This window comes from Pogoniulus pusillus, chromosome 25 (assembly GCF_015220805.1).
Source record: "Pogoniulus pusillus isolate bPogPus1 chromosome 25, bPogPus1.pri, whole genome shotgun sequence".
Lineage (NCBI taxonomy): Eukaryota > Metazoa > Chordata > Aves > Piciformes > Lybiidae > Pogoniulus > Pogoniulus pusillus.
The window spans coordinates 20,627,124-20,650,285 of NC_087288.1; the positions used below are offsets into that span (position 1 = coordinate 20,627,124).

Sequence of the window (23,162 nt, forward strand, 5' to 3'; positions counted from 1 at the left end):
AATAAAGCACCCTGGCTGAAATCCATTTCTGCCTTACTAGTCCTGACATCAATTGCTTGTCACATGGAAGTCCTTCACCATGAATCACATTCTCTTGAGAATTCTCAGCCACTGAAAGAAAGGATGTTCCTTGTCTTTCTTTTTTGTCTTGCCTGTCATGAAGTCATAGAATCAGGCAGGGTTGGAAGGGACCACAAGGAGCAGCCAGTTCCAACCCCCCTACCATGCCCAGGGACACCCTACCCTAGAGCAGGCTGCACACAGCCTCAGCCAGCCTGGCCTTAAACACCTCCAGCCATGGGGCCTCAACCACCTGCCTGGGCAACCCCTGCCAGCCTCTCACCACTCTCCTGCTCAACAACTTCCTCCTCACCTCCAGCCTGAACCGACCCATCTCCAGCTTTGCTCCATTCCCCCCACTCCTGTCACTTCCTGAGACCCTAAAAAGTCCCTCCCCAGCTTTTTTGTAGCCCCCTTCAGATGCTGGAAGGCCACAAGAAGGTCCCCTGGGAGCCTCCTCTGCTCCAGCCTGCACAGCCCCAACTCTTTCAGGCTGTGCTCACAGCAGAGCTGCTGCAGCCTCTGAGCATCCTCCTGGCCCTGCTCTGGACACTCTCCAGCATCTCCACTTCCTTCTTGTAATGGGGGCTCCAGAACTGGATGCAGGACTCCAGGTGGGGTCAGAGCAGAGCAGAGCAGAGGGGCAGAATCCCCTCCCTGGCCCTGCTGGCCACACTGCTGCTGCTGCAGCCCAGGCTCTACTTGGCTTTCTGGGCTGCAAGTGCACGCTGCTGGCTCCTGCTGAGCTTCTCCTCCAGCAGCACCCCCAAGTCCCTCTCCTCAGGGCTGCTCTCCAGCCACTCACTGCCCATCTGGATTTGTGTTTGGCATTGCCTCGACCCAGATGCAGGACCTTGCACTTGGTCTTGTTGAATCTCCTGAGCTTGGCTTGTGCCCACCTCTGCAGCCTGTGCAGGTCCCTCTGGATGGCATCCCTTCAGTGACCCAAATTTAGGAGAGAACTAAACATCTATCAAGTTGCAGACTATGCACCAGTAAGACATGGGGCAGCAAACAGGCTTTGAGCTATTAAGATTCTGCAGAAGTCTGTCACTGCTGTCAAGGGCAGAGCTGACTTGGTGACTGCCAGCCTAGCAGCAACACAGCAGTAATTCAGGAGTGTCTCAAAAACTGCCCCCCCCAGTGTCAGTAGATTGTCTTGTTGAACCTCATGAGGTTGGCTTGTGCCCACCTCTGCAGCCTGTCCAAATCTTTTGATGGGAAAGGGCCTAAATGACAAAATATAGAGCCAGATCTTCAGTTACCTCCAAACACCTCCCAGAATCTGTAGGGAAGAAAAAAGAATGACTTGGTTTGGTCCTTGCTCTATTGATTTCCTACTATCAGTATTTATTCTCCTTTCCTTTCTGTCACTGAAAGAAATGTGTTTGTGGAAAGCATCAGGAAGGTTTATGGAGCTTCTCTTTGGCTGTTGGGAAGCTCCTTTTTCTTCTGTTAGTGTAACCTAATTTCCACCTCTCTCTGTGAAACTTTCTGCCTTGCAGCATAGCAAGGCTTTGTTGCTCATCTAGCATTCCTCTGCACTTCCATCATGGCCTTTGCCTTCTGCTCTCCAGCAAGAGCTAATTGCTGATCACAGGCAGTATATGGGTCTCCCAGACAGTCACATTTTATAAGCATTGTGCTGCTTTGAGGCTACTTGGAATATTTTAATGAGAAAAATCAGATGATAGGCTGTGAAAAGGAAACAGTGGTGATGTCTACTTCACTCATAGGCTTGCTGAGATGTATAATAACAAGGACACAAGCATAGACAAGAGAGTGTCTCTACCTGCCAGAGTCGGTGTCTGTGCTTTTCTCCCTGGGCTTCTGCTGCTCTGCCTGCATCTGTGTAACTCAGCTAATCATTCTGCTTCTAACTGTTGCGGAGAGCAGGATTAATTCGTGGCCGAGTCAAAAATTTATCAAAAATAGATATTTTTTTATTTTTACAAAACCTGCCCCCACAACTATATATACAAAGATTAATTTCGTTTGATAAACAGGTTGAGTTGCATGAGAATTCTACAAGGATACCATTAATAATCTGACTATATATTTGAAGTCAGAAGTTGGAAAAGGACTCAGCTATTAATTAATAGCGGTTTCTTACTAAATTAAGCTAAGCCAAATAACTCACTCAGGCTGGCTCGTGAGGTCTGTCTTCCTCCTCCAGCGGCTGCAGGAGTCGTTAAGGGTCGTTAAGGGTCGTTAGGCAGACAAAAGTGTGCCTAACAGTAAAACAAATCCTTTGGTCTCTCTGCAGTCCAGGCACAGGAGAGTGGGCGAACTCAGGCAGAGACATGCGTCCAGACACAGGCAAAATCCAAAGTGGGAACCCCAAAGGCGGGAAGACCCCCAATAGTTATAACCTTCGCTAGACAAAGGGCAGAGTTACCACACCTTAGGCGCGAAAGCGCACGGCCAGTCCCAGCCTGGCTCCAGCGCGGGAACTCACGGGGCAGTCCTCCCCCCCTTCACGGCTGCAGGACAGGCGAGGGGGGGGAGAAACCAGGCGGCTTTTCCCCTTTCCCCCCGAAGTCCGGGCAGGAGAGGAATTTAGGGGTACAGGACTCCAGGACACTAATCCCCCTTGTTGATCCTTCCAACTCACCTTGCATGCACGGCAGGCTCTGGGATAAGGTAGAGGTGGAAAGAAGGTGGAAGGGTGGTTGGGAGCCCCTCCTGGGCTGTGCATGGGTGTTGTGTTTCTGTATTACTTTTGACTTGCATATTTCTGTATATAGTTGTACATAGAGAGTTCAGAGGGTGGGGATCAGTGGGGCCAGGTCCAGCTGGAGAGCTGTGACCAGTGGAGTCCCCCAGGGATCAGTGCTGGGCCAGTCCTGTTCCACATCTCCATCAGTGCCATTGATGAGGGCACAGACAGACAGACAGAGTCTGCTCAGCAGGTTTGCTGCTGACACCAAGCTGGGAGGCTTGGCTGAGACAGCTGCAGGCTGTGCTGCCACCCAGACAGACCTGGGCAGACAGAGATGGGCACAGGGGAACCAGATGAGGTTCAGCAAGGACAAGAGCAGAGTCCTGCACCTGGGGAGGGTTAACAAACTGCAGCAGTCCAGGCTGGGAGGCGACTGCTGGAGAGCAGCCCTGTGGAGAGGGACCTGGGGGTGCTGGTGGCTGACAGTTCCCCATGGCACATCAATGTGCCCTTGTGGCCAAGAAGGCCAATGGCATCCTGGGGTGTATTAGCAGGAGTGTGTCCAGCAGAGCAAGGGAGGTTCTGCTCCCCCTCTGCTCTGCCCTGCTGAGACCTCATCTTGAATCCTGTGTTCAGTTTTGGAGTTTTGGGCTCCCCAGTTTCAGAGGGACAGAGATCTGCTGGAGAGGGTCCAGCAGAGGGCTAGGAGGATGATGAGGGGAGTGGAGGGCATGGCTGATGAGGAGAGGCTGAGGGCCCTGGGGCTGCTCAGTCTGGAGAAGAGAAGACTGAGAGGGGATTGGATCAATGTTCCTAAGTACCTGAAGGCTGCCAGGAGGGGGGGCAGGCTCTGCTCACTGCTCCCTGGGACAGGACAAGCAGCAATGGGTGTAAGCTGCAGCACAGGAGGTTCTGCCTCAACACAAGGGGGAACTTCTTTACTGTAAGGGTCCCAGAGCCCTGGCACAGGCTGCCCAGAGAGGCTGTGGAGTCTCCTGTGGAGCCTTTCCAGGCCTGTCTGGATGTGTTCCTGTGTGATCTGTGCTAGATAGGATTGTCCTGCTCTGGCAGGGGGGTTGGTCCCTTCCAGCCCCTAACATCCTGTGGGCTGTGATGTTTAGGATATTTTGTAAGTATCTGCTTCTATGTTGTGCTAAGCTGTGAAGTATAAAGCTTCATTCCTTAACTTCCAGCTGAGTCTAGTCTGGGTGAATTCACTGTGGGGGGGAAGGGACAGGTAACCCCAAAGCATCACAAGTGTGGGCAGGATGAAGTTTCTAGGAGGTAACTCTTGTGACATTTAGCACCTTGGGTTATGCAGTTCTCTTACACCATGGTCCCTCAGCTCAGTTCCTGCACCTGGGAATGGCCATGGTTTGCTGGCTTACACTGCCTGTGTTTTCCAGGCCCATTCTTGCACCTTACAAATCTAGACTCCTTTTTTCTCCTCTTTCTCACTGGCAACACTCTCCTTGCCCAACCAGTCCCAGTGTCTCCACATGATGATCCACTTTTCTCTCTCTGCCCCACCAGTACCAGCCTCACTCAGACCACAGCCAGGCTCTTGCTGTCTGATAAAATGAGACACTGTTCACAGAACCACATTAGAAGTTGGCAGGGACCTCCAGAGATCGTTGAGTCCAACCTCCCTGCCAAAGGGTAGTTTGCACAGGAATGCTTCCAGGGTGGGTTTTGAAAGTCACTAGAGAAGGAGACTCCACAACTTCTGTGGGCAGCCTGTTCCAGTGCTCTATCACCCTCACAGGAAAGGAATTTCTCCTCGGGTTGAGGTGAAACCTTCTGTGTTCCAGTTTGTAGCCATTGCTCCTTGTCTCTATCCTCCTGACAGTGTGATAGTTTGGAGGACAGGACAAAGTACAGGCACAACTGTGTGATATCTTCTGGTGTGTTCTGATCCATCTGCAGGAGTCCAGAGCTGCCACAAATCTGGTCCATCACCTTTAATGTGCTTCACAAAACAACAGCCCAGTTTACTGAAAAGAGCCATGATAGTTCCTCGTGGCAGCCAGAAGAGAGGCTGATGCTCAGATCTTCCAGGAAAGGTAAGCCTGCTTAAACTGTTTCTGCTTCTTTGCTTTCAGAGGACAGACATCTAATGGTTTAGTGCAGTTTGTGTATTACAGAACCAGGGATCTACATGTTCAATTTCCTGAGTGCATGCTGCCAGAGGCCATGGTTTAAAAGCTGAATTACTGTTTACATCCACATAGGATGAAATTTGTCATGCTCTGATGGAGTCTCCAAGGGAACTAGGCAGAGTTCAGAAGCCTTAGTATAAACCATAGCAGAACTACAGGTGGGAGAGATAAAGCAACTATTAAATCATAGAATCATGGAATCAGCCAGGTTGGAAGAGACCTCTGAGACCATCCACTCCAACCTAGCACCCAGCCCTGTCCAGTCAACCAGACCATGGTACTGAGTGCCTCAGCCAGGCTTTGCTTGAACATCTTCTTCCAACCTTGGTGATACTACTGTGAATACCTCCAGGGATGGTGCCTCCACCACCTCCCTGGGCAGCCCATTCCAATGCCAATCACTCTCTCTGACAACAACCTCCTCCTAACATCCAACCTAGATCTCCCCTGGCACAGCTTGAGACTCTCTCCCCTTCTTCTGTTGCTGCTTGCCTGGCAGAAGAGCCCAACCCCACCTGGCTACAGCCTCCCTTCAGGAAGTTGCAGACAGCAATGAGCTCTGCCCTGAGCCTCCTCTGCTGCAGGCTGCACACCCCCAGCTCCCTCAGCCTCTCCTCACAGGGCTGTGCTCCAGGCCCCTCCCCAGCCTTGCTGCCCTTCTCTGGACACCTTCCAGCACCTCAACATCTCTCTTGAACTGAGGAGCCCAGAACTGGACACAGCACTCAAGGTGTGGCCTGAGCAGTGCTGAGCACAGGGGCAGAAGAATCTCCCTTGTCCTGCTGGCCACACTGCTCCTGAGCCAGCCCAGGATGCCATTGGCTCTCTTGGCCACCTGGGCACACTGCTGCCTCATCTTCAGTCTACTATCTATCAGCACCCCCAGGTCCCTTTCTTGCTGGCTGTTCTCAGCCACTCTGTCCCCAGCCTGTAGACTGGGAATGCATGATGTCCTCATGCTGTTCTACCTCTTGTCTGGAAGGATCCTCTTTAAAAGTCAGAACCCTAGGAGGAGAGGCTGGTAACCCACTGAGAGAGTGAGTATGTTGGTCTTGGTGTAGCTAGACATTTTAATCAGTGCAGATCCTCTGGACTGGGCCATTAAATGAGCTCTCTTCATCTATTTAATTGTGAAAGCATTGCCAAACCTTCATGTATGCATTGCAAGGATGATAAATGTCCTTTGCTGCATGTCTCAGAGAAAGGCAATGGAGCTGGGGAGGGGCCTGGAGCAGAGCCCTGTGAGGAGAGGCTGAGGGAGCTGGGGGGGTGCAGCCTGCAGCAGAGGAGGCTCAGGGCAGAGCTCATTGCTGTCTGCAGCTACCTGCAGGGAGGCTGTAGCCAGGTGGGGTTGGGCTCTGCTGCCAGGCAAGCAGCAACAGAACAAGGGGACACAGCCTCAAGTTGTGCCAGGGGAGGTCTAGGCAGGATGTTAGAAGGAAGTTGTTGTCAGAGAGAGTGATTGGCATTGGAATGGGCTGCCCAGGGAGGTGGTGGAGTCACTGTCCCTGGAGGTGTTGAAGCAAAGCCTGGCTGGGGCACTTAGTGGTCTGGTTGACTGGATGGGGCTGGGTGCTAGGTTGGGCTGGATGAGCTTGGAGCTCTCTTCCAACCTGTTTGATTCTATCAATCTGTGACTCTAAGAATGAGCTGTTCAGGCCTTGCTTCTTTGCTGTGGTTGCCTATAGCTTCGTAGTCTCATCTGGATGGAAATCAACAGCTCATATCTGACCAGGAACAAGTGTAAGCCATAAGCCTTGCTGGTTAGCTCAGGGATTTCAAGTAGGATGGAGGAGTTCTATGCATGGAATGTAGGCAGTTCATTTTTACATGGCTCTGGTCCATGTTGAAGGGCCTTGCCCAGTGTTTTGTGGGCCAGCAGGAGGTCTCTGGTCTTTTCCCTGATGTTGATCTCCTCACCAGTAGTTTAACAGATTCAAACAGCCCTGCTGGACTAGATGAAGGGTGTTGCTTGAGGAACAGTTGCTCAAGATCCCTGACAGGTCATGAAATGTAAAGGGCTGGGTTTGCAGTGCAGCCCAGTGAGCTTCAAGCTTTCCAGTGTGGCTGGGACTTGGCTCACAGGATGGCTGCTCACTACGGGGGAATCTCTTTGGTGTGGAATAACCTGTGTGGAACCTATGACCTCTGCTACCCATTTTCAGTGGTGTGGTCAGCAGGATTCCCTTGCTGGAAGGGAATTAGGCCTCTGAGGTTTTTCTCAAGGGAAAAGATCCCCTGCACCTTTTGGTCTTATTTTTGGCCCCACGGACTCAAGTTCAGCAGTTTTGGCTTGCAACCCCCACAGAAAGGGTTTGACAGGTTTCTTTCCATCTCCACTGTGGTGCTCAAGAAAAGGAGGAACTTTGATCAGCTAAGCACGAATTCCCTGGCAGTTGATCATGCTTGCCTGGCTTCAGCTCGATTTCAGCTGCTCCCTCCTGTTGGAAATGTTGCAGGCCATGATATTTGCTGCTTTAGGGGTGGTGCTGCTGGCAGCACACCCAAAATAGGTGTGTTGTGGATCAATGCAACAGGTTAAACTCTGAGAGCAGGTTAACCTGCCTGTTTCCTCCCAACACAGAAGCAAGGGAATGGTAACACACAAAAATCTCCAGGTTCAGACTGGAAGAGTTGAGGTAAGAGTTTGCTGAGTGGCTCAGCTAGTGACAGTGACATGCACAGGTTCCTCAGTCTGTCTGCAGAAAAAGCACAGCAGAAAGTGGCAGCAAGCAGAAGCAAGTGAGCTAAAAACCCAAGCCAGAGAACTGTTCTCCCATCCCTCCCTGTTCCACTGCTATCTCAGTGGAAGAGAGCCAGCACCCAAACCCCCAGAGCTCAAAAGCAGCAACTGGAATAAGAAGTCTCTGATGTCGAAATCTGAACTTCAAGCACCATAATACTTTGCTCCACCCAGCACTGTGATTTTGAAGCTGGCATGAGGCAGGATGCTTTTGAACAACAGCAGCACATTTGAATTCAACTCCTGACAATCAGAGAGAAGGAGAAAGCATTACAGGAATTGGCTGGGGACTTGCAGGTGAAGCTTGAAACTGAATGGGTAAAGCAGCTGTAAGTCGAGATGGTTGCAGATGGCCTAGAGAGCAGCTGAGCAGTGCTGTAGTTAGAGAGTGAGAGCTGTGATTAGAACTGGCTGAGCTGGGCTGAGGAGACCTTGAGAGTGATTGCAGACTGAATGTGATGTCTGAACAGCAGGAGTTGGTTGCTATGGAAATGGCTTGTCACTATCCCTGGGCTGGAGTGGAAGAGGCAAAACCCAAGCAGGGGTGTGAGACTAGTCCTCAGCTTTGTCCACTTACTAAACCTGGATCCCAGTACAATGGGAGCAATGAGGACAGGCTGGAGGTGGCAGCTGGGAGGTGTTCTGTAGTGTGACTGAACTGGCAGAGTTGCAGGAAAGGTGTAGCCAGCTCCCCTGGGAGGCTGGAGCTGAGTGTTTGTGGAGGGCCTCTCATGCCAGGGGAGACAAGGTGAAGCTGGCCAGTGGTGAGGCCACGGTGTATTGGGGTCTTGATGCATTTCTAACCATGGAGGATAAGCATGCAGCCTGGGCCCTGACTTGGTAAGCTGCGTGTTGGGGATGGACCCCTTGGAGAAGAGAAGACTGAGAGGAGATCTGATCAGTGTATAGAGGAGATCTGATCAATGTGTGCAAATACCTGAGGGACAGGTGACAAGTGGATGAGGCCAATCTCTTTTTGGTGGTCAGCAGTAATAAGACAAGGAGCAACAGCTACAAATTGGAACACAGAAGGTTTCACCCCAAGATGAGGAGAAACTTCTTTACAGTGAGGATGACAGAGCCCTGGAACAGGCTGCCCAGAGAGGCTGCGGAGTCTCCTTCTCTGGAGACTTTCAAAGCCCACCTTGGATGCATTCCTGCACAGACTACCCTAGGTACAGTCCAAGCATCCTGCCTTGGACTTGATGATCTCTGGAAGTCTCTTCCAACCGCTAAAGTTCTGTGATTCTGTGAAAGGTTGTATAGGGTTAACACTCCAGGGGGAGTAACCCTGAACCTGACTCTAGGTGTTCTTGACCTCTCCCCAGGGGTGGGTCTGAACACCACCAAGTGATGGTTAGCTCACTCCCCCTTCCTGTGCCATAAAAGCAGGGGCCTGCCTGTATCACTCTCCCTCTGCACCTCCCTGCGCACCAGCATTACCATCTGTTCCTGGGTTGTATTTATACCATTTTGTACTTGCTATTTTCCCTTCCCTATCCTTTGTAACTTCCCTGCCTCAGATACCTTTTGAAGTTATTGTTAAACTTTTCTTTTTTAACTTCCAAATCGAGTGAGATTGATTTATTTGGGTGTGATTACTTCTCTCTCTCCCTCTAATCCCTTTCCTTTGGGAAAGAAGGGGAAGAGGGAAGGGCACTCTACAAATTATTATTGGTTCTATCAAATTTATCTGAGTCTCTGGAGATGTAAACTAGAACTGAGACAAAGGTGGGGGTCAGTGGCCATCTCCACTTTGGGTTTGGACCAATTGGCCAGGGGTGTGCAGGGGGCAGCTTGTCTTCAGCTGGTGCATGAGTGGCAGCTGATTCCACAGCAGCCCTCCCCAGAGTGCTTAGAGGCTCTGGAAAGAGGCCTCAGTGACTCTGAAATTGTGTTCCATGCAAATCCAGGGCCACAGCATGTGACAGACATTGCACCGCAGGGGCCTGGTGCACACCTCTCTCTCTGTGATTTGGAGAGACCACACTCACTCCCCACCAAAGGAGTATAAAAGGACCACAGCTTCTGGGATCCATGAGTTGTATCTACCAGAGAGCTTTAATACACACAGCTCATCCACTGTTTGGTGTTGGTTTGCCTTCGTCTGCTCCAAGGCAATGGCTCAATCTTAGCACAGCCTCCCTGCTGCCCAGGGTTGGCTCTGGATATCAGGTTGTGACAGCTTGTGGGCAAATACTTCATAGAATCATGGAATGGTTTGGGTTAGAAGGGACTTTGAAGGTCATTGTAGTGGTTTGGGTGTTCCCTCCCCCCCTCCCCCCACTTTGGAAATCACCCAGACTAGACTCAGGGGCTCTGGAAATGGAGTGAAGCTTTGTATTGACAGCTTAGCACAAGAGACAAGCAGATAGCTACAGGATATACAGTGATAGACAGACAGAGACAAGGGAAAAGGTAATACAGACACACAGCAGCCCTCCCAGAAACCTGAGTCCCCAGGAGGGGCTCCCAACCACCCTTCACCTTCCCCCTGCCCCTCTCAACCTTACCCCAGTCCCAAGGAAGAATGGAGGTTTGGTCAGGGGTTAGGGAGCAGAGTGGATCAGTCAGAGAGGCGGCAGAGAGGCTAGAGAGAGATGCAGCTCAGAGCTTCCAAGCAGAAGTGCCTTATGTATGTTTGGATTCTTGTTCTTATACCTCTCAGCAAGCCTATGAGTGAAGTAGACATCAGCACTGTTTCCCTTTCACAGCCTGTGATCTAGTCCTGCTCACCAGAACACTCTGGCTAGCTTCAAACCAGCACAGTCGTCTAGTTCCAGTCCCCCTGCCATGGGCAGGGACACCTTCCACTAGACCAGGTTGCTTAAAGCTTCATCCAACGTGGTCTTGAACACCTCCAGGGAGGGAGCATCCACAGTCTCCCTGGGCAAGCTGTTCCAGTGTCTCACTGTAAAGAGTTTCTTCCTAATCTCCAGTCTAAACCTCCCCTCTTCCAGCTTCAATCCATTCCTCTCACCCTGTCAGTACAAGCCCTTGTAGGCCTGCTTGAGCAGGTCTTTTGTTATGTTCAAGAGGGAGAAGTTTTGCCTATGCACTGCCAAGTCTTTCTCTCTCTTATGAGCAAGTAGGGGGCTTAATTTTCTGAGCCAATACTCATTCATCTTGTAAGTACTACACTGACATGCAGCAGACTGCTACAAATTGCAGTAATGTTCTGTGGCTATTAGGAATTAAACCAGGAGACAAATGGTATCATTCAAGCTTGTTCAGCAAAAGAAGAAGCTGCAAAGCTTTGCTTGAAGCATAATGCACCAAAGTAATTTTGCAAGGGTTGTGACTGTAGAAGTGAGGGTTGTTGTAAGTCAAGAGAGCAATGACAGAAGCTGTCGTTTGTGACAATCCTCACTTTCACCTTCCCAGCCCTTCCCAAGAGTCTCAGGCAGTGGGAGCTGATGCTATCAGCATGCAGAGGCTCAAGGAGGGGTGTGTGGGGAGGGAGGCTGGGCCTTCACTTGCCTAAGCAACCCATCTAACTATAACAATGTTCTTCTGCAGTCAGTGCACTTTCAGTCCAAACCATTGCTTGCGAAGAAATACTTGTTTTTCTTCCTATCTTTCCTGCTAGAGCTGGAGGATTACTTTATTTCTCGGCATAGAAAAACACCTGCTTAAAGTCCCTGTAATCTAGAGTGGGATTAGTGTTAGATTTGCTGCTCTCTTTGTGAGCTGTTGCTCACCCACAGTGTGCTTGGTGCACTAATTGAGAGATGTGAGTCAAGTGCAGTGGGGACTACACAGGAAGATGAATCTCTAAGCCCTGGAAGGGGTGGCTGTAGAGGTGGTTATTACAAGTTTGCAGATGACACCAAGCTGGGGGCAGATGTGGCTGGGTTGGAGGGCAGAAGGGCTCTGCAGCAGGACCTTGACTGCCTGGACAGATGGGCAGAGTCCAAGGGGATGGGGTTCAATAGCTCCAAGTGCAGGGTGCTGCACTTTGGCCACAACAACCCCATGCAGAGATACAGGCTGAGGTCAGAGTGGCTGAGAGCAGCCAGACAGAGAGGGATCTGGGGGTGCTGATTGATACCCACCTGAACATGAGCCAGCAGTGTGCCCAGGTGGCCAAGAGAGCCAGTGGCATCCTGGCCTGCATCAGGAATGGTGTGGCCAGCAGGAGCAGGGAGGTCATTCTGCCCCTGTACTCTGCACTGGTTAGACCACACCTTGAGTGCTGTGTTCAGTTCTGGGCCCCCCAGTTTAGGAGGGACATTGAGATGCTTGAGCGTGTCCAGAGAAGGGCAACGAGGCTGGGGAGAGGCCTTGAGCACAGCCCTACGAGGAGAGGCTGAGGGAGCTGGGATTGGTTAGCCTGGAGAAGAGGAGGCTCAGGGGAGACCTTATTGCTGTCTACAACTACCTGAGGGGAGGTTGTGGCCAGGAGGAGGTTGCTCTCTTCTCTCAGGTGGCCAGCACCAGAACGAGAGGACACAGCCTCAGGCTGTGCCAGGGGAGATTTAGGCTGGAGGTGAGGAGAAAGTTCTTCCCTGAGAGAGTCATTGGACACTGGAATGGGCTGCCCGGGGAGGTGGTGGAGTCGCCGTCCCTGGAGCTGTTCAAGGCAGGACTGGACGTGGCACTTGGTGCCATGGTCTGGCCTTGAGCTCTGTGGTAAAGGGTTGGACTTGATGATCTGTGAGGTCTCTTCCGACCTTGGTGATACTGTGATACTGTGATACTGTGGTTTCTGGGTTTCCCAAGTGAAGAGGGGCAGCAGGTAGCTGTATTCTGGATAGAATCATGGAATTGTAGAGCTGTTGAGAAAGGAAGAGGCCTCTCAGATTGTCAAGTGCAGCCACCTGCCTGGAGCACACAATCCCACCACTGCTGCCAAGCCACTGCCAAGAACCACATCCCTCAGTACCACATCCACATAGCTTTTAACACCTCGAGAGGTAGCAACTCCACTGCCAAGGGCAGCATGTTTCAGTGCTGGTAACCCTTCCTGTGAAGAAATTGGTCCTAATATCCAACCTGAATGTCCTTTGGAACAACCTGAGGCTGTTTCATAGGCTCACAGGATGTTAGGGGTTGGAAGGGACCCAAGGAGATCATCCAATCCAACCCCCCTGCCAGAGCAGGACAATCCTATCTAACACAGGGCACACAGGAACACATCCAGACAGGCCTGGAAAGGCTCCACAGAAGGAGACTCCACAACCTCTCTGGGCAGCCTGTGCCAGGGCTCTGGGACCCTTACAGTAAAGAAGTTCCCCCTTGTGTTGAGGCAGAACCTCCTGTGCTGCAGCTTACACCCATTGCTGCTTGTCCTGTCCCAGGGAGCAGTGAGCAGAGCCTGTCCCCCCCTCCTGGCAGCCTTCAGGTACTTAGGAACATTGATCCAATCCCCTCTCAGTCTTCTCTTCTCCAGACTGAGCAGCCCCAGGGCCCTCAGCCTCTCCTCATCAGCCATGCCCTCCACTCCCCTCATCATCCTCGGAGCCCTCTGCTGGACCCTCTCCAGCAGATCCCTGTCCCTCTGAAACTGGGGAGCCCAAAACTGAACACAGGATTCAAGATGAGGTCTCAGCAGGGCAGAGCAGAGGGGGAGCAGAACTTCCCTTGCTCTGCTGGACACACTCCTGCTAATACACCCCAGGATGCCATTGGCCTTCTTGGCCACAAGGGCACATTGCTGTGCCATGGGGAACTGTTAGCCACCAGCACCCCCAGGTCCCTCTCCACAGGGCTGCTCTCCAGCAGTCGCCTCCCAGCCTGGACTGCTGCAGTTTACTGTTCCTCTCCAGATTCCTCTTGCTGTGTCACTTGTTGTGTGATGGAAGAGACCAACCCCCACCTTGCACCAGCCTCCTTTGAGGTAGTTGCAGAGAGTGATGAGGTCTCCCTCAGCCCCCTCTTTGGAAGGCTGAGCAGCCCCAGTTCCCTCAGCTGCTCCTCACAGCCCTGCAGTGTTCAAGGCCCTGCACCAGCTTAGGTGCTTTTCTTTGCACATGTCCCAGCACCTCAGTGTCCTCTTGGTCTTGAGAGGCCCAAGCCTGAACCCAGTATTCGGGCTGTGGCCTCACCAATGCCAAGCACAGAGGGACAATCACGTCCCTAGGTCTGCTGGCCATGCTATTTCTGATGCAAGCCAGGATGCTGCTGGCCTTTTTGGCCACCTGAGCACATTGCTGGCTCATGTTCAGCCATCCATTGATCAGCACCCCCAGATCCTTCTCCACCACGCAGCTCTTCAGCTACCCTTCCCCGAGCCTGTAGCTTTGCATGGAGTTGTTGTGGCCCAAGTGCAGCACTCAACATTTGACCTTATTGAATCTCAGACCCTTGGCCTCAGCCCAGATCTGGTCTGTCTAGATCTCTCTGCAGACCCTTCCTGCCCTCCAGCTGGGCATACCCACCCAAATTGGTGTCATCTGAAAACTTAGTGAGGGAGCACTTGATCCCCTTGTCCAGGTCATTATATCTTTAGAGTCATAAAGCAGAACTGTCCCCAGTATTGAGCCCTGGGGAGCACCATTTGTAACTGGTGGCCAACTGGGTGTAAGTCCATCCACACCACTCTCTGAGCCCAGCCATTCAGCAGGTGTTTAACCCAGCAGAGCCTGTGCCTGTCCATGAAGACAGTGGTGGTCTTAGGGAAAGAAGACAGCACAGCTGAGGGAGGGAGAGCAACCCTTAAATAAAGCTGCCTAATTTATTCTGAACTTCATTTTGTTTCTAAGTTTTGATGTATTTTAGAGAGATTGTAGCCATCAGTGAGTCTCTGCATCCCAAAGCAATTTGCTGTTCTAAGGGAGGCCTGGGGCTCTACACTGAGGAAAGGCACTCAGGGCTCTGTGGCAAGAATCTCACTTCAGCACATGGCAGAGTGGCATTGGATCAGGCTGCCCAGGGAGGTGGTGAAGTCACCATCCCTGGAGGTGTTAAAGAGATGTGTGGACATTGCACTTTGGGACATGGCTTAGTGGCCATGGTGGTGTTAGGTGGACAGTTTGTGATGGTCTGGGTGTTTCCCCAGCTCTGGAAATGGAATGAAGCTTTGCATTTACAGCTTAGCACAAGAGACAAGCAGATAGTTACAGGATATACAGTGATAGACAGACATAGACAAGGGAAAAGGCAACACACACACACAGCAGCCCTCCCAGAAACCTGAGTCCCCAGGAGGGGCTCCCAACCACCCTTCCACCTTCTCCCACCCCTCTACCTGACCCCAGATCTTGCCTTATGTTTAAGGTAGTTTGGAGGGTTGGCCAGGGGGGTTAGGAAGCAGAAGGATTAGTTAGCAAGTTAGGAAGAGAAGTGCCTGCAGCCAGAGCTGGAGAGGGACTCCAGAGATCATCCAGTCCAACCCCCCTGCCAGGGCAGCATCACCCAGGACAGGGCACACAGGAACACACCCAGGTGAGGCCGGAGGGTCTCCAGAGAAGGAGACTCCACAACCTCTTTGGGTGGCCTGCACCAGGCCTCCAGCACCCTCACACTGCACAGGTTTCTCTCCATCTTGAGATGGAGTTTCCTGTGATTGAGTTTACCTCCATTGCCTCTCATCTAGAGGAGAGGATGAGACTGGTGAGGGGGATGAAGGGAAAGGCTGGTGAGGAGAGACTGAGGGTGCTGGGAGTGTTCAGCCTGGAGAGAAGGAGGTGTAGAGGGGACCTTATCACACTCTACAGCTACCTAAAAAGAAGTTGTAGTCTGGTGGGGGTCAGGCTCTGCTCCCAGGCAGCTTGTGCCAGCCTGAAGCTGTGCCAGGGGAGAATTAGGTTGGACATTAGGAAGCACTTCCTCACGGAAAGGGTGATTTGGTGCTAGAGTGGGCTGCCCAGGGAGGTGGGGGGGTCCCAATCCCTAGAGGTGTTTAAGGAAAGCTTGGATGTGGCACATCTGATCAGTGTGGAGGTGTTACATCATAGGCTGGACTCCATGACCTTGGAGGTCTTTTCCAGCCTCAGTGATTCTGTGACTCTGTTATCTGTGTTTGTGTTCTTGTTTTTATGCATCTCAGCAAGCCTATGAGTGCAGTACCATTGTTTCCTTTTTACAGCCTCCATCCCTGGAGGTGCTGAAGCAAAGCCTGGCTGGGGCATTTAGTGCCATGGTCTGGTTGACTGGACAGGGCTGGGTGCTAGGCTGGACTGGATGATCTTGGAGGTCTCTTCCAACCTGTCTGATTCTGTGATTCTGTGATCTAATTCTCCTCACCAAAACATGCCAGCTAGCTTCAAACTAGCACACTGAGTTTTACCTTCCTGTGGCACAGTCAGCCTTTTGCTGAGGCGGGGTAGGGTTTGCTATGCTCAGCTGCCCAGGTGAAGCGGGCAGGACGAAGCCTGGAGGGCCTCACTCCTTTGATTCATGCATTGCTCTGTTTCTTTCTTTCTTTCTTTCTTTTTTTTAGTTAACTGCTAGATGTTTTATTTTGTTCCCTGAGACAGCTCCCATCTGGCCCTGATGTTTTCTCAGCCTTGTGACATTTGGGGAAAAGAAAAAACTGTAACTATTTGTGGCATGATCTCAGCTTCTGACAGCATTTCTGCTTCCTCCCTAGGAAATGCATGGCTGTTCTGGCACCTGCTCCACATTCCACTTCCCTTAGAAACACTGCACAGAAAACTTGTGTTATATACAGAAGCAGCAGACACTGATAATTTACCTTCCTGCCCTTCTGAGGAGCTTTCCTCTCAAACGTGCCTCCTCCTCTAGTAGCTGTAACTAGGAGCAGTGTGGGCAGCAGGACAAGGGAGGTTCTTCTGCCCCTGTGCTCAGCACTGCTCAGGCCACACCTTGAGTGCTGTGTCCAGTTCTGGGCTCCTCAGTTCAGGAGAGATGTTGAGGTGCTGGAAGGTGTCCAGAGAAGGGCAACAAAGCTGGGGAGGGGCCTGGAGCACAGCCCTGTGAGGAGAGGCTGAGGGAGCTGGGGGTGTGCAGGCTGCAGCAGAGGAGGCTCAGAGCAGAGCTCATTGCTGTCTGCAGCTGCCTGCAGGGAGGCTGTAGCCAGGTGGGGTTGGGCTCTGCTGCCAGGCACCCAGCAACAGAACAAGGGGACACAGTCTCAAGTTGTGCCAGGGCAGGTTCAGGCTGGATGTTAGGAGGAAGTTGTTGTCAGAGAGAGTGATTGGCATTGGAATGGGCTGCCCAGGGAGGTGGTGGAGTCACCATCCCTGGAGATGTTGAAGCAAAGCCTGGATGAGGCACTTAGTGCCATGGTCTGGTTGCCTGGCTAGGGCTGGGTGCTAGGTTGGGCTGGATGATCTTGGAGGTCTCTTCCAACCTGGTTGGTTCTAGGGCTCTATGATTCTAGATTTATGCAAAGAGTTGTGACCCAGGTGTAAGACTTTTCAGCCTTATTGACAGAGGCAGAACCAGATGACTCTTGTGTCATCTATTGTGCCCTTCTTAGGGTGACCTCATTGGTGTCTGCCTTACTCATGAGCAGGAAGTTAAACTTACCAAGCAAAACATACCAGTGGTTCCAGGTTCCAACTGGCAGGTCCCAAATCTCTTTGCTCTCTTTTTGTCTGCTCTCTTTTGTTAATTTACAAAATCCTCATGGGTACAACTTCTGAAGTTGTTCACTCCTGTACCTCAGGCTCCACTCACTATAAAACAAATTCCTAGTCCTGGAGCTCCTCACTGCCCAGTACCCAACCTTTAATATTTTTGAAATATTGAGGTAGCCTTCTCTCTGTGTGCATAGTCTCTTGTCCACATGCCTTCTGGCCAGCAGGGACCCTTTCCACCTTGGCTATTTCTGTACACATACAAAGGTATCAAGACATGGTTTCAATATGGTGTTTGAACTCTCTCCATGTATATTCACAGAAGCACAGAATCATAGAATCAGTCAGGGTGGGAAGGGACCACAAGGAGCAGCCAGTACCAACCCCCCTGCCATGCCCAGGGACACCCTACCCTAGAGCAGGCTGCACACAGCCTCAGCCAGCCTGGCCTCAAACACCTCCAGCCATGGGGCCTCAACCACCTGCCTGGGCAACCCCTGCCAGGCTCTCACCACTCTCCTGCTCAACAACTTCCTCCTCACCTCCAGACTGAACCGACCCATCTCCAGCTTTGCTCCATTCCCCCCACTCCTGTCACTTCCTGAGACCCTAAAAAGTCCCTCCCCAGCTTTTTTGTAGCCCCCTTCAGATGCTGGAAGGCCACAAGAAGGTCCCCTGGGAGCCTCCTCTGCTCCAGCCTGCACAGCCCCAACTCTTTCAGGCTGTGCTCACAGCAGAGCTGCTGCAGCCTCTCAGCATCCTCCTGGCCCTGCTCTGGACACTCTCCAGCATCTCCACAGCCCTCTTGTCCCAGGGGCTCCAGAGCTGGATGCAGGACTCCAGGTGGGGTCTCAGCAGAGCAGAGCAGAGGGGCAGAATCCCCTCCCTGGCCCTGCTGGCCACACTGCTGCTGCTGCAGCCCAGACTCTGCTTGGCTCTCTGGGCTGCAAGTGCACACTGCTGGCTCCTGCTGAGCTTCTCCTCCAGCAGCACCCCCAAGTCCCTCTCCTCAGGGCTGCTCTCCAGCCACTCACTGCCCATCTGGATTTGTGTTTGGCATTGCCTCGACCCAGATGCAGGACCTTGCACTTGGTTTTGTTGAACCTCCTGAGCTTGGCTTGTGCCCACCTCTGCAGCCTGTGCAGGTCCCTCTGGATGGCATCCCTTCAGTGACCCAAATTTAGGAGAGAACTAAACATCTATCAAGTTGCAGACTATGCACCAGTAAGACATGGGGCAGCAAACAGGCCTTGAGCTATTAAGATTCTGCAGAAGTCTGTCACTGCTGTCAAGGGCAGAGCTGACTTGGTGACTGCCAGCCTAGCAGCAACACAGCAGTAATTCAGGAGTGTCTCAAAAACTCCCCCCATGTCAATAGATTTGTTGTCATTTGGAGCTTGCAGCCTCAAGTTGTGCCAGGGCAGGTCTAGGCTGGATGTTAGGAGGAAGTTGTTGGCAGAGAGTGATTGGCATTGGAATGGGCTGCCCAGGGAGGTGGTGGAGTTACCACCCCTGGAGGTGTTGAATCAAAGCCTTGCTGAGGCACTTAGTGCCATGGTCTGGTTGACTGGCTAGGGCTGGGTGCTAGGTTGGACTGGGTGAGCTTGGAGGCCTCTTCCAGCCTGGTTGATTCTATGATTCTATGGTTAAAATCAGTAGCTGCTTCTAAAAAGCAGCCAGCTTAATCTCCATACTGAAAGGTCAAAGGTGTGATCCTGAGGCCCCTACCCCAGGCTGTGTTTTCCTCCAGAAGGCAGCAAAATTGATTTAAATATTAACTAAAAGTAACTTTATAGGAGGCCTAGAAGAAAACAAGACAGAAAATCAGCAGGTCTCTTAAAAAGAGATTAATTCTTGCCATTTTTTTGGTGAATTGATGCTGCTTCCAACTGCATTCATGACAAATTTGGCTCCATAGTCCTGGCATTTGTCTTTTGAGCTTGAAAAATTGAGGGCTTAATCTGAAAAAAACATGAGTAGAAGGCACAGGGAAGCTCACCATAACTTTTGTAGCATGACTGTGCTCCCTTTGAAATCCCTGAGCCTGTATTGCAGCAGGGAATTTGACCCTCAGACTCAGAAAACTATGGAATGGTTTAGGTTGGAAGGGACCTCAAAGCTTATCCAGCTCCAACCCCCCACCGTAGGCAGGGACACCTCCCACTAGAGCAGGCTGCTCAAGGTCTCACCCAACCTGGCCTTGAACACCTCCAGGGAGGAAGCAGCCACAACCTCCCTGGGCAACCTGTGCCAGTGTCTCACCACCCTCACTGCAAAGAACTTCTCCTAACATCCAGTCTAAATCTCCCCTCTGCCAGTTCAAACCCATTCCCCCTCCTCCTGTCATTAAAAGCCCTTCTAAATATCCCTCTCCAGCCTTCCTGTAGCCCTCTTCAGATACTGGAAGGCCACTCCAAGGTCTCCTCAAAGCCTTCTCTTCTGCAGCCTGCAGAGCCCCAACTCTCTCAGCCTGTCCTCAGAGCAGAGCTGCTGCAGCTCTCTGAGCATCTTTGTGGCTCTCTTCTGGACTGGCTCCAACAGTTCCATGTCCTGCTTGTGTTGGGGACTCCAGAACTGCCCCCAGGACTGCAGGTGGGGTGTGAGGAGAGCAGAGCCAAGGGGCAGAATCCCCTCCCTTGCCCTGCTGCCCACACTGCTCTTGCTGCAGCCCATTCCCCACCTGAGAAACATTTTCCTCTGCACACATCACCTAAGCAAGGTAAAATCCACAAGTAGCACTGAGCTGACAGGTCCACCAGTGGTGCCAGAGACAGGACAGAACCCAGCTCCTTCCTCCCTGCTTGCTGCTTCATTAGTAAAGAGGAGATTTACAAAACCACATAGAACAGATAAACCGAGTAAGAATTCCTTCTATAAACTCACATTTCTGGCTTGCTTTTTAAGGTGCTCCCAGCAGTCTGTTTGCAGAGTTCAGAGGAGATGCTGTCAAAACACCCCATGTGTATTGTATTGCTCAGGCAGTGTTGAGAAGGCAAGGGCAGTGTTTTCCACAGCATTGTCATGAGCAAAGAGGAGTTACAGCACCATGGCTGAGTCTCTTAGGAAGACTCATCTTGGAGTGTGAAAACTGACTGCCAACTGCTATTGCTGTCGAGATGGAAAACAGCCTTGCATTTCGGGCACCTCACTACAAGAAAGACATTGAGGTGCTGGAGCATGTCCAGAGGAGGGCAACAAAGCTGCTGAAGGGTCTGGTGAACAGGTCTGGTGAGGAACATCTGAGGGAACTGGGGCTGTTTAGCCTAGAGGAAAGGAGGCTGAGGAGAGACCTCATTGCTCTCTACAACCCCCTGAAAAGAGGTTTGAGTCAAGTGGGAGTTGGTCTCTTCTCTACACTGTCAAGTGGTAGAGCAAGATAAAATGGGCTGAAATTGTACCAGGAGAGGTTTAGGTTGGATGGTAGGAAAAATGTTTCTATGCAAGAGTGCTCAGGCATCAGAACAGGCTGCCCAAGCAGGTGGTGGAGTCCCTGCCCCTGGAGGTGTTCAAGAAACTTGTGGACATGGCACTTCAGGACAGGTTTTAAGGTGGTCTTAGGTTAAGAGTTGAACTTGATGATCTTTGAGGTCTTTTCCAATTAAACCAATTCTATGATTCAGGTTTGGTATCTATAAGGTCCATTTCTGGAATCCATACTCACAGAATCACAGAATGTATCTGGTTGGAAGAGACCTCAAATGTCATCCAGACCAACCCTTGACCCAGCAGTGATGGGTCAGCACTAAACCATGTCCCTAAGCACCAGGCCTACATGTTGCTTGAACACCCTGAATGATGGTGACTCTGCCACTGCCCTGGGCAGACCATAAATACGTGGACAGGGAACAGGAGATTCACAGTAAGGAACACAGAGATCTCCTTGTGACTCTGAGCAAAGCTGCAGCATTTCCAGGGAGTTGTTATTCTCATTTGAATCATAGAATCAAGCAGGTTGGAAAAGACCTCCAAGATCATCCAGGCCAACCTAGCACCCAGCCCTAGCCAGTCAACCAGACCATGGCACTAAGTGCCTCAGCCAGGCTTTGCTTCAACACCTCCAGGGATGGTGACTCCACCATCCCCCTGGGCAGCCCATTCCAATGCCAATCACTCTCTGCCAACAACTTCCTCCTCACATCCAGCCTAGACCTGCCCTGGCACAACTTGAGACTCTGTCCCCTTCTTCTGTTGCTGCTTGCCTGGCAGCAGAGCCCAACCCCACCTGGCTACAGCCTCCCTTCAGGTAGTTGTAGACAGCAATGAGCTCTGCCCTGAGCCTCCTCTTCTGCAGGCTGCACACCCCCAGCTCCCTCAGCCTCTCCTTCTGGGGCTTTGTGCTCCAGGCCTTTCACCAGCTTTGTTACCTTTCTCTGGACACCTTCCAGCACCTCAACATCTCTCTTGAATTGAGGAGCCCAGAACTGGACACAGCACTCAAGGTGTGGCCTGAGCAGTGCTGAGCACAGAGGCAGAATCACCTCCCTTGTCCTGCTGGCCACACTGCTCCTGAGCCAGGCCAGGATGCCATTGGCTCTCTTGGCCACCTGGGCACACTGCTGCCTCATCTTTAGCCTACTCTCTATCAGTACCCCCAGGACCCTTTCTTCCTGGCTGCTCTCAGCCACTCTGTCCCCAGCCTGTAGTGCTGCTTGGGGTTGTTGTGGCCAAAGTGCAGAACCCTGCACTTGGCCCTGTTCAATCTCATCCCCTTGGCCTCTTCCCACCCATGCAGCCTGCCCAGGTCCCTCTGCAGGGCTCTGCTTCCCTCCAACAGCTCCACAGCTGCTGTTCTGAAACAATTCAGGTCTATTGTCTAGTATTGTGCTGATTTAGGTCTGAAGTTGATTTGGACCTCTCAAGCTTGGCTGTGCATGCCTAAAGCACTCCCATCGAGGGACCACATCCTGCCTTGCTCAGTTAATCTGATGGCACAGTGTGAGTTTCACGGTGTAACAGTTCTGTGATGTACTTCTTCACCTTGGCTCTGCATCCAGCTTAGGAACTTATCTCAGGAGACAGCAGACCTGATTGCAGGTGACTCAGACGTGTGAGCAGCTCTTTGCACAGCAGCTATCACCATGTGGTGTGCCGGAGTTCACAAGCTCTGCTGTGGCAGGGGGGGGTTCTGGAGAACAGGTTGTATGAGGAGCAGCTCAGGGAACTGGTATTGCTTATCCTAGAGAAGAGGAGGCTGAAGGAGACCTCTCTGCTCTCTATAACTCCCTGAAAGGAGGTTGGAGTGAGGTGGGGATTGGTCTCCTCTCATATGCAAGTGACAGGACAAGAGGAAATGGGCTCAAGTTGTGCCAGGGCAGGGTCAGGTTGGGCATTAGGAAAATTTTGTTCAGAGAAATCATCAGAGGAGGCTTAGATTGGATATTTGGAACAATATCTTTTATGCAAGAGTGGTCAGGGATTGAACAGGCTGCCTAGGGAGGTGATGGAGCCTCTGTCCCTGGAGCCAATCAAGAAATGAGTGGACATGGTGCACAGGAACATGATTTAATGGCCATGGTGGTCTTAGGTTGACAGTGGGGCTCAATAGTCTTAGAGATCTTTTCCAACCAAAACAGTTCTATGGTCTTATGATTCCTGAGTGTTATTTGCCACTGAAGTCTCTTCTCTAAAGGGAGATTTTAAAGGTTTTTCTAAATGACCAAACCAAGCATTAGAATTTCATTCTCTTTCAAAATCAGTGTCACTGCTTGACCCTTTAAAGCAGAGCCACTGAAGCAGAGTTTAAATGTCATTTCTAAGCAAACACCCACAGAGTTATCAGGCATTTGCTCAACCTGCTACATCCAACTTACATGAAAAGGACCAAGCTGAGACCCATCTGCTTTTCAGACATTATTTGGCTCAATCCCCAAACCCAAGAGCAATAATAATAGGTTTGCATTTTTGAAACGGTCACTGCTAGCTTTATTTTGGGGCTAGAAAACCAAATGCTTCTATCAGAAATATCCTTACAAAGCCTTACAAAACAACAACCCTGTTGGAAACTTGTTAAGTTTGGGGGTTGACCTCGAGAGCAACAAACTTCACCAAACAAT

General features: G+C 51.4%; 1 long non-coding RNA gene across 1 annotated transcript in view; it reads left to right on the forward strand.

Annotated features, from left to right (window-relative positions):
• LOC135186718 (uncharacterized) overlaps positions 1-23,162 on the forward strand; it is a 58,459-nt gene that overhangs the window by 14,370 nt on the left and 20,927 nt on the right. The window contains exon 2 of the long non-coding RNA XR_010307078.1: positions 4,649-4,785. This is a non-coding gene — a long non-coding RNA (uncharacterized LOC135186718). The remainder of the gene's footprint in view (positions 1-4,648; positions 4,786-23,162) is intronic.